The following is a 12,175-nucleotide window of genomic DNA, read 5'->3' on the forward strand; positions in this document are numbered from 1 at the left end:
GGACTGTGAAGAAGGCTGAGCACCGAAGATTTGATGCTTTTGAACTGTGGTGTTGGAGAAGACTCTTGAGAGTCCCTTGGACTGCAAGGAGATCCAACCAGTCCATTCTGAAGGAGGTCAGCCCTGAGATTTTTTTGGAAGGAATGATGCTAAAGCTGAAACTCCAGTCCTTTGGCCACCTGATGCGAAGAGTTGACTCATTGGCAAAGACTCTGATGCTGGGAGGGATTGGGGGCAGGAGGAGAAGGGGACCACAGAGGATGAGATGGCTGGATGGCATCACTGACTCGATGGACATGAGTCTGAGTGAACTCCGGGAGTTGGTGATGGACAGGGAGGCCTGGCGTGCTGGGATTCATGGGATCGCAAAGAGTCGGACACGACTGAGTGACTGATCTGATCTGATCTGATCTGATTTGAATATACATGTTTCAATGTTAAAGTATCATATCAATACATGGATTTAAACATAGTTGATATGTTCCCATCTACTACAGCAATTATACTTTTTGATGAGCAAAATATTCCATTTTTGACAACTAGGGGACTCTTCAGATTTCTCCTACATCCTTTTGCCATAAACCAAAGTCTTTCAGAGATTTCTTATTTTGGTGCAGGACTAGACGTTCCAACCTTATCTTGTATGTTTCCTGTACCCTGACGTGGAAACAAACATTTCTCTAAGAAATCTTGGTTCTTTATAAGAGGGAAATTTATTTAGAGCTTAAAATGTGGGCACTACTTGTTTTCATTGCTATTGGATTAGTCATTGTTTCTAGATATTTTTATTTGTTTCGAAGGAGAAATAATATCACAAGTTCATATGAATATTGTTAGTTTCAATTTATGTTTACTTAACTGCCTTGAATTTACTTTGCATTTAAATTTTTCTTCTGCTACTTTTCTTCTTTCTGTTACATTAATATAATTTCTTATGTCCTTTAAATATATTTTTTCAAGGTTACAATACACATTATCACTAAAAATATGACTATTGAAAACTGCTTAGATTTCATTGCAGTTCTTTTTAAACTTTATATATATGCCACTAGGATGAATAGCTAAAAATTACTCTGTTTTAAGAGTTCTTCAAATAATCCTCTATTTGCCACAAGTCAAATATACAATAATGTTCATGTGCTTCACTTTGCTCTTAATTTCTGTTTTAAAATTAGATTAAATATCTACAGAATTCCAAAATGAAAACAGTAGAAACGAAGAGAAATCTAGCTTTTATCCCTGTCCTCTCTACTGTGATTTTTCAACCATTTTGGCTGGTTTTTAGTTTACTCTTCTGCTTTAAATCTAAGCAAATAAGCATGAATACACCCAACCAGGCACCCATGGTTCATCACCTTGCTGTTCTTTAATTAGCAGTATTTTGAAGAGTAATCCATAGCGACATATAAAGAGCTTTTTCATTTTCTTTTATAGCTGCGGAGCACTCTGTAGTTTATTCAACCAGTTGTCTGTTGATAGACATTAAGGGGATTTTTTTGTCTTTTGTAGTTAATGGTGTAATAAAAAAACTTTAATAGCTTTTAGCATTTTGCCACTGTTTCTTTGGGACAGATTTCTAGAAATAGGTTAAAAAGTATTTGTAGTTTTCCTGGATGCCAAATTCCTCCCCATAAAGTTTGTACCATTTTCCATTCAAACTAGCAATGTATTCTAGTGTTACATGTTCTGCACAGCCTTGCCAATGCAGAATTGTGTTACAATTTTTAATTTTTACCCACACAATAGGTGAGGGTTTTTATTTCTCTGTGGTTTGACTTATTGCTTTTCTTATTATGAGTAAGATTGAATATTTGCTTATATGTTTAGGGTACATATGCATTTTTCTTGCCACAAACCAAATGCTTTTAAGTTGCCCTTTTCCTGGTAAGGTTGTTGATATATTTATTTTTCATGTTTCAGAAGCCCTTAATATATTAACCCTTTGTCTATAATTTAAGTTACAAATACTTTTTGCAGTTTTTTTTTTTAATGTATTATTTTGTTTATGGGATGTGGGAGTAAAAAGCACTTATTAATGCCTGATGTTGACCTGTTTTCTGGAAGAAGGTGAAATGAAAGTATGTCTCAGATTTGGAGCCTGAGGTATTGATTAGAGGATCATAGCTGCAGAGTGGAGTATGGGGATAGACCACTTCATCTCCAGGCCTGTAGACGACTGGCCATGAAGTCATTGCTGGAACATTTCCGCCTATTGACTCTCAGTACCAGGGAAATGCAGAAGTCCTTTGGCATCCGTAGAAGCAAGACCCGCAGATAAAGTATTTTGAACCCATCAGTGACTTCTAGTTTGTTAGAGTTGTTGGATACTTTGTTTTTCATGGTCAAGTCCCACTTTAGGTCCCCTTTGAACAAATCTGCATGTTGAAAAGCATTGTATTCACTGTCTCTTAGTTCCAGTGCTCACGGCCAAGTTGTTGCCGTCTATGGAACGACTCAGCCAGCTCCAAGCACAAGCTTTGCTCCTCTGTGACTAGTGATCATTCCTGAGGTTATGTTTACATGACACGGGAAAAGTGATTGAAATAGAAAAAAATATCTAGCTCAGTAAGATGGCTATTAATCTGTATCGTATCAAACAACTGAGCTGACTGACTTTTTTTAAAATACAGAATTGACTCACAGCCATAAAGAGAATCTTGGGAACCAAGTCCACTTTTCAAGCCTGGCACAGACCAGCTGTGCAACTCTGGGCACCACTTTACCTCTCTAGATTTTATGGGTTCCTGGAAGTGGAAGATATTCGATCTCATCTTTTCCAACCACTTCATTTTACAGATGAAGAAACTGACTTTTCATCTGTAAAATGAAAAGTTTTGACTAGAGCCCTTTGCAGCTCTAACATTTTGTGATTCATAAGAATTTCTGTGACATTTTTTAAAATTTTAAACAAGTTTTTTTTTTTTTTAATAGTAGTTCAAAGTGAAGCTAAAGCCCTTCACCCAGACATTTTGGAGTTCTAACCCCAACTCAGCAAATGTTAGAGAAGATCTCACATAGCAGAGACCCGCAGATGAACAGAAATACTTAGGCTCCCTTCTATTCTGGGAATTAATTGTTATATTAAAACACACTGAGTATACTGTCTGCTAAATTGGTACAATTTAAGATCTTCAACAACCTTTACACACCTAGTTAATCTTATCCCACAATTACACATTTATTGCCTAAATTATTGTGACTCACTAATGAGAACCTATGCTTGTTCTCCAGGTCTGATTTTTCTTGGCCTTCTTTAAATTAATTCTTTCCCATTTAGCCTTAGCTAAATCTTAGATAGCTATTATTAACTATCCATATTTTTCTTTTATAGATACATATTTAGACTTAAATCTAATTCTTCCTCCATGTTTCTGACTCTCTTCAGCCAATTTTCAGTTTACCTCCAGTTAGGATGATTTGGCCATTATTTGATTGATTTAACTTCCTCCTTTCCTCTCTGAAGTTAGATCGGGGTCGCTAAGAGTCGGACATGACTGAGAGACTTCACTTTCACTTTTCACTTTCCTGCATTGGAGAAGGAAATGGCAACCCACTCCAGTGTTCTTGCCTGGAGAATCCCAGGGACGGGGGAGCCTGGTGGGCTGTCGTCTATGGGATCGCACAGAGTCGGACACGACTGAAGTGACTTAGCAGTTAGCAGTTTCCTCTCTGATGAAGGTCTTATTAATGATGTAAAGGTCATCAGCATCCCTTAACAAAAAGAGTGGATAAGTAAAGGCAGAGGCCCCAAAGAGACTGTGTATAAGAAATTGCAGGGTAGAGGAAGAGAGAAAGAGGGCTTGGTCACTGAACTAGCTCATACTCAGTTGTGTCCCGTATGTGTGTGCTCAGTTGCTAAGTCATGTCTGACTCTTTGTCACCCATGGACTATAGTCTGCCAGGCTCCTCTGTCCATGGAATTTCCCAGGCAAGAATACTGGAGTGGGTTACCATTTCCTCCTACAGGGGATTTTCCCCTTCCAGGGATCAAACCTGCATCTCCTGTGTCTCTTGCATTGGCTGGTGAATTCTTTACCACTGAGCCACCTGGGAAGCCCCAGGTTTATGTAGACAATGATAATAGGAGGATGGGGAAGGGGAGAGAAACAACTGATAACATGGCAATACTGCATAGTAAAATTCCCAGCAACTGGAAATAGATGCCATAGTTAACATCCTTTACTTTACAAATGGTCAAAGCCTATCAGGAAACCCTCTGGCCTAATATTATCCTCCCGTCTCTTTCCTCATTGACTTGGGTTCCAGTTTGGTACATTTGGATTATCTAAGATAATTATTTTTATTATTAAGTTTTAAAAATCCCTTTATATGGAGTGGGTGAGACAGAGAGGTCATCAATGTATGTAAAGACACTTGGGAATCACAAAGTACCTGTGTGCTATTCTTTAAACATGTCAATCTTATTTTTTATTACTGACTAGTCAATTTACAATATTATATTAGTTTCAGAAGTACAACAAAGTGATTCAATATTTTATATATTATACTCCATTTAAAGTTATTGCAAAATAGCAGTTATATTTCCCTGTGCTGTACAATATATCCTTGTTGTTATTTTATGCATATTAGTTGGTATCTCTTAATACCATACTTATATCTTGCCCTTCCTCCCTTTTTCCTCACTGGTAAATACTAGTTTGTTCTCTATATCCGCAAGTTTTTTTCTGTTTTGTTATATACATTCACCTGTTTTACTTTTTAGACTGTACATATAAGTGATAACATGGGCTTCCCCGGTGGCTCAGACAGTAAAGAATCTGCCTACAATGCAGGAGACCTGGGTTCGATCCCTGGGTTGGGACAATCCTCTGGAGAAGGGCATGGCAACCCACTCCAGTAATATGACCTGGAGAATCCCCATGGACAGAGGAGCCTGACTGACTATATAGTCCATGGGGTCAGAAAGAGTCAGACATGGCTGAGCGACTAATCGCATAAGGGATAGCACAGTGTACTTGTCTTTCTCTGACTTATTTCACTAAGCAGGATACCATGTAGGTCCATCCACACTGCTGTGAGTGGCAGAAACTTTTTGGTGGCCAAGTAACAATCTGTTGTGTATATAAACCACATCTTCTTTAACCATTTGTCCATAGCTGGACACTTAGGTTGCTTCCATAACTTGGCTATTGTGAATAATTGTGTTATAGATATTGAGGCACATGTGTCTTTTGGAATTAGTGTTTCCTTTTTCTATGGATATATACCCAGCAGTGGGATTGCTGGATCATATATAGTTCTACTTTTAATTTTGGAGTAATCTTCTACACTGTTTTCCATAGTGGCTGGAACAATTTACAATTCCACCAGCAGGATACTAGAGTTCCCTTTTCACCACATCCTTGCCAACATTTGTTATTTGCAGAATTTTTGATGATGGCCATTTTGGCAGGTGTGAGATGATATCTCATTGTAATTTTGATTTGCATTTCTCTGGTGATTAGCATTGTTGAGCATTTTTTCATGTACCTATTGGCCATCTGTATATCTTCTTGGAAAAAAATGTCTATTCAGGTCTTCTGCTCATTTTTTAATCAGGTTGTTTGCTTTTTGATATTGAGTTATATGAACTATTTATTTATTTTAGATATTAACCCCTTATTGGTCATATCATTTGCAAATATTTTCTCCCATTCAGTAGATTGTTTTCTTTTTGTCAATGTTTAAATTTGTTGAAATTTAAACTGTTGAAAGCTGTTAAATTTAATTAGGTCCCACTTGTTTATTTTTGCTTCTATTTGTTTTGCCTTAGAAAACAGATCCAAGAAAATTTTGCTAAGATTTATGTCAAAGAGTGTTCTACCTATATTCTTTTCTAGATTTTTCATGGTTTACATCCTTATAGTTAAATCTTTAATTCACTTTTAGTCTATTTTTGAATATGGTCTGAGGAAATGTTCTAATCTCATTGCCTTCCTTGTAACTGTCCAGTTTTTCCAGGACCACTTACTGAAGACACTATCTTTGCCCCATTGTATATTCTTTCCTCCTTTGAATTGAAGTCACTGACTCAATTCCAAAGTGTCCGACTCTCTTCGAACCCATGGACTGTAGCCTACAGGGCTCTTCTGGCCATTGGATTTTCCAGGCAACAGTACTGGAGTGGGTTGCCATTTCCTTCTCCAGGGAATCTTCCCAACCCAGGGATCGAACCTGGGTCTTCTGCATTGCAGGCAGACACTTTACCATCTGAGCCACCAGGGTGCCTCCTTTATCATAAATGAATTGGCTCTAAGTGTATGGGTTTATTTCTGAACTCTCTACTCTTTTCCATTGCTCTATGAGTCTGTTTATGTATCAGTACTATGCTATTTTGATGACTGTAGTTTTTTGTAGTCTGAAATCAGAAAGTGTGATACCTCTAGTTTTGTTCTTTTTCTCAAGATTGCTTTGACAATTCTGGATCTTTGTGGTTCCATATAAACTTTACAATTATTTGTTCTAGTAAAAATGCCATGGGTTTGTTAATAGGGATTGCATTAAGTCACTGCTTCAGATAGTATGGCTATTTTAACAATATTACTTCTTCTAATCCAAGAGTATGAGATATCTTTCTATTTACTTGTATCATTTTCAAATTCTTTCATCAGTGTTTTAGAGTTTACAGGGTATAGATATTTTACCACCTTGATTTAGTTTATTCCTAGGTATTTTTTTCTTTTTAATGTGATTTTAAACAGTGTTATTTTCTTGCCTTCTCTTTTTGATAATTCATTATTGATGTATAGAAAAACAACACATTTCTGTATATTAATCTTGTAACTCTACTAGATTCATATATTAGTTCTAATAGTTTGGAGACTTTAGGATTTTCTGGTAGAGTAAGATTTCTCATGATAGAGTACCATGTCATCTGCAAATAGTGACGATTATACTCTTTCCTTTCTAATCTGGATGACTTTAATTATTTTTCTCGTCTGGTTACTACGGCTAGGACTTTGAATACTGTGTTAAATAGAAGTGGTGAGAGTGGACATCCTGTCTTTTTCGCGATGTTAAAGGAAAAACTTTAAGCTTTTCACCTTTGAGTATGATGTTATCTGGGACACACCAGAGGCACAGTCTGGCTGCTGCCTCTGGGCATTTGCATTTGTTGTCTCTTTCTCCTCAATTTCTTCAGGTCTTTGCTCAAATATCACCTCAATGAGATCTTCTCTAAACATCCTATCAAAAATCATACACTTCATTCCCCTGAACACAGTTGACCCCAAATCATTGTTTTTCCCCACATTTTCCTTGACTTATATTCTTATATAGCATTAATCACTGTTGATCCATTATTTATTTCCTTATTTTTGTCCCCTTTGAAAGAGAAGCTTTTTTTCTATTTTTTCTGTTGTTTTCACTCTTCTATTTCTAGTATTTAGAATAGTAGGTTTTCAACAAATGTTTATTAAATTGATGAATAAATAAATTTGTGGAAGAAACTGCAGTGTGGAGCTTGAAAGGGTATCTCTTCTCAAATATGAAACGTGAAGCAGGTGAATGTCCCGGCTCACTGTTGGAGATAAGGAGTCTCATGGCCCCAGGAGGGACAGTGACTCAAAATGAAGGTGGAACTCCTAGCACATAGCTGAACTTCAAGCACAAGCTGGGTGGAAATATTAGTTTCTGTCCTCAGGAAAAAAAAAAAAGATATATTCAACTAAAACAAAAATATGTGTCTTTATTCTTGTTCAACCATACAGCCAGTATTTATTTCCCGTTTTTCATTGTTGGTCAGTGGTTTAATACTTTCCAGAAAGCACCAAGCCATAGGTTGTAGACTTACAGAAGCAGTTATAATAGTGTGGAATTTTTTTTTCTTCGGTCAGAAGATGTCCAAAATAGGAGCTTCCTTCAGGAAAAGGAAGAACTCAGCACAATACCTTAAATATTAATCACCCAGAAGATGCCAGAAACTCATGCTGGTATTTACAGGACTAACATTTCTTCCAAGGTCTGCAGGAAGCCATTCATTCAGGCACACGTGGACTGTGCATTATTTCACGTCATCAATTTTCCTGTTTCCTATTTGGATTAAAATGTCTTCATTTTATATGATGCAGCTGTATTGAGATTCAAATACAGCTGTGCTATTCTGAATTCCAGAAGTATTAGTCCAGTATTTAAAACTAGAAAAGAATTCTTACTTTGTAGAATAGTCCTATTTTCTCTCAATAAAATTAATCCAGGTTGTCCTGATTTAGGTAACCTCAGACAGGGTTTACTCAAGTGTTCCTGTGTCCAACATGGTGGCCAGAAGCCACATGTGGCTACTTGAAATAATACTGGTCAAAACTGACAGGCTGTATATATAAAATACACCCTAGATTTCAAAAACGTAATGTGAAAAAAGTAAAATATGTCACTAATAATTTTTATAGTGATTATATTTTGAAATTATTAACATTAATTGTATATTGAGTTAAATAACATATACCATTAGAATTCAGTTCAGTTCAGTTGCTTAGTGGTGTCTGACTCTTTGAGACCCCATGAATCACAGCACGCCAGGCCTCCCTGTCCATCACCAACTCCCGGAGTTCACTCAGACTCACGTCCATCGAGTCGGTGATGCCATCCAGCCATCTCATCCTCTGTCGTCCCCTTCTCCTCCTGCCTTCTATCTTTCCCAGAATCAGGGTCTTTTTCAGTGAGTCAGTTCTTTGCATCAGGTGGCCAAAGTCTTGGAGTTTCAGCTTTAGCATCAGTCCTTCCAATGAATGTTCAGGACTGATTTCCTTTAGGATGGACTGGTTGGATCTCCTTGCAGTCCAAGAGACTCTCAAGAGTTTTCTCCAACACCACAGTTCAAAAGCATCAATTCTTTGGCACTTAGCTTTCTTAATAGTCCAACTCTCAGATCCATACATGGCTACTGGAAGAACCATACCTTTGACTATATGGACCTTTGTTGGCAAAGTAATGTCTCTGCTTTTTAATATGCTGTCTGGGTTGGTCATAGCATTTCTTTTAAGGAAACTGGAAAGATAGAAAGTGAAGTTGTTCAGTCGTGTCCGAATCTTTGTGAGCCCATGGACTGTAGTCTGCCAGGCTCCTCAGTCCGTGGTATTTTCCAGGCAAGAGTACTGGAGTGGGTTGCCATTTCCTTCTCCAGGGGATCTTCCCAACCCAGGGATTGAACCTGGGTCTCCCAAATTGCACGCAGATGCTTTACCATCTGAGCCACCAGGGAAGCCCTCTTTTCCAAGGAACAAACGTCTTTTAATTTCATGGTTGCAGACACCATCTGCAGTGATTCTGGAGCCCCCCCAAAATAGTCTCTCACTGTTTCCATTCTTTCCCCATCTATTTACCATGAAGTGATGGGACCATATGCCATAATCTTAGTTTTCTGAATATTGAGTTTTAAGCCAACTTTTTCACTCTCCTCTTTCACTTTCATCAAGAGACTCTGTAGTTCTTTGCTTTCTGCCATAAGGGTGGTGTTATCTGCATATCTGAGGTTATTGATAATTCTCCCGGCACTCTTGATTCTAGGTTGTGCTATTAGAATTAATTTTTCCCATTTCATTTTACTTTTTTAAGGTGGTCAGTATATAATTCTGAATTACATATGTACCTTACATTATATTTCTATCAAACAGCACTGCTATAGAGCAATATAGATAGGGAACTGTTTTAAGACAAAAGTATGATTTTTCCCAGCTTTGTTGAGATATTATTGACATATAACATATGTACATTTAAAGTGTACAGGATGACGATTTGATATTCATATGTATCATGAAATGATTACCACAATATGGTTAGTTAACACCTATCCCCTCACATAATTACCTTATGCGTATGTGTGTGTGTGGTGGGGGTGGGAGGGGTTACTATTCAAGATCTGCTTTCTTAACAATACTCGAGTATAATACAGTATTATTAACTATATTCACTGTGTTGTATCTTAGATCCCCAGAACTTATTCATCTTATCATTGAATATTTATACCTCATCTCCTCTTTTCCAGACCCCGGCAACCACCATTCTACTCTCTGTTTCTGCGAGTTCAGCTTTTTTCCATTTCACACAAATCGTGTTCCTTAATAGAAATTCCACAATTTAAAGTTGAGCAGCAAAATTAAGCACATGTAAACACACTGCACAAATTATGACTTTTGGCGAAATACAGGCACTTTATTTTTACAAGATTGAACTAATATGTCTGAAATTTTCTTTCTAAAGTCTCTTTTCTTGGTCTTATTTTTCTTCTCCAACACATAGTAACCCATAAACTAGTTCACACCCGTGTTTCAGAAGCAAAGCAAAAAGAAATAAGAGTAAATATCTGTCTGATTTTAAATATCACACAACAACCTCTGACTTGAGAGAAGCAGATTAAATAAATTCCTGTCCAAATGTCTCAATTGTGTTCCTTTCCCTTAGTAGGACATAAATAATAAGTTCTCAAAGTCTGACAATCTGAGTTGTTTTTTTAATGCCCATTACTGTTTTGCTTTATGTAGCTTGTCAGAAACTCAAGAAACTTGACATTCATTTTGTTAGCTCTGTTTCAAAGTAATTTGATGCGTTTAATATCCCTAAATTAGGTGGACTCAATATCAGGAATAAATATTTATCCCAAAGTAATAAAGAGGCTACCTGTGTAGCCTGTGGGTAAAATACGGTTGTTATTCTTTTTATTAAATTTAAAAATCAAGTTGATGTAAATTATTAGTTCAGTGCTCCAATTAAAGTCAAAATAAACATAATGCTTAATAGAATCCATTGGTTTTTCTTTTTTTGTTTTGTTTTGTCCATGCCATGTGGCCTGTGGGATTGTAGTTTCCCTAACCAAGGATGAAACCTGGGCCCCCGGCAGTAGAAACGCAGAGTCCTAACTACTGGACTATCAGGGAGTACCTGAGAATCCATTTCTTTATTGACTTTCCTATTGGCTCAGATGGCAAAGAGTCTACCTGCAATACAGGAAACTCAGGTTTAATCCCTGGGTCAGGAAGATCCCCTGGAGAAGGGAATGGCAACCCACTCCAGTATTCCTGCTAGAGAATTCCATGGACAGAGAGAGTCTGACAGGCCAGCATCCATAGGGTCACATAGAGCCAGACAATACTGAGTGACTTTCACTTTCATTTCTTTTTAAATAATATTTAATCACTAGAACTAAGAAAGCATCTACAGATGTATCAAAGTACAGAAGGTCTGGCGAGTTTTGCACAGTGTACAAATAAATATTTATTGAATAAATGCAATGTCATTGAATATTGGTTAGAAACACTGTCCATGGCATGTTTAAATCCCCATTCTGTCTGACCCATTTGAGCCCCAGTTAATGATAATAATAAGACTTATTTTAAAGGTTCTTTATACGAATTAAATGAGATGACAATTTTAAAACCATTAAGTTGTCATTTTTATGTCATTCTAAACTAAGGCTGCTATTTTACCATCAGCAAGCTGTTGCATATTTTTGCTTATTTTCCTAGTAATAGTAGTGGCTTTCCATAAATCTACATACTTATTTAGTTACTTCCCTTGACTGACTCATTTGGTCATGAGTTGGGAGTGTAATATATAAAATATGGCTATTTTGCTTTGGATAAAACAGAAATATGGGCACAATAAAGGACAAAAATGGTATGGACCTAACTGAAGCAGAAGACATTAAGAAGAGCTGGCAAGAATACACAGAAGAACTATGCAGAAAAGATCTTCATGATCCAGATAACCACAATGATGTGATCACTGGACTAGAGCCAGACATCCTGGAATGTGAAGTCAAATGGGCCTTAGAAAGCATCACTACGAACAAAGCTAGTGGAGGTGATGGAATTCCAGTGGAGCTATTTAAAATCCTGAAAGATGATGCTGTGAAAGTGCTGCATTCAAAATGCCAGCAAATTTGGACAACTCAGCAGTGGCCACAGAACTGGAAAAGGTCCGTTTTCATTCCAATCCCAAAGAAAGGCAATGCCAAAGAATGTTCAAACTACCACACAGCATTCATCTCACACGCTAGCAAAGTAATGTTCAAAATTCTCCAAGTGAGGCTTCAACAGTACATGAACCATGAACTTCCAGATGTTCAAGCAGGATTTAGAAAAGGCAGAGGAACCAGAGATCAAATTGCCAACATCTGCTGGATCATCAAGAAAGCAAGAGAGTTCCAGAAAAACATCTACTCTGCTTTATTGACTACACT

At 37.2% G+C, this 12,175-nt stretch overlaps 1 protein-coding gene and 1 non-coding gene across 5 annotated transcripts in view; one reads left to right on the top strand and one right to left on the bottom strand.

Annotated features, from left to right (window-relative positions):
• Positions 1-12,175, top strand: part of SLC9A9 (solute carrier family 9, subfamily A (NHE9, cation proton antiporter 9), member 9) — a 656,333-nt gene that overhangs the window by 185,259 nt on the left and 458,899 nt on the right. The window lies entirely within an intron of this gene.
• Positions 6,154-6,225, bottom strand: TRNAC-GCA. Its single transcript has one exon. It is a non-coding gene; the product is annotated as a tRNA-Cys (tRNA).

This window comes from Bison bison, unplaced genomic scaffold, assembly GCF_000754665.1.
Source record: "Bison bison bison isolate TAMUID 2011002044 unplaced genomic scaffold, Bison_UMD1.0 scf7180017864384, whole genome shotgun sequence".
Classification (NCBI taxonomy): domain Eukaryota; kingdom Metazoa; phylum Chordata; class Mammalia; order Artiodactyla; family Bovidae; genus Bison; species Bison bison.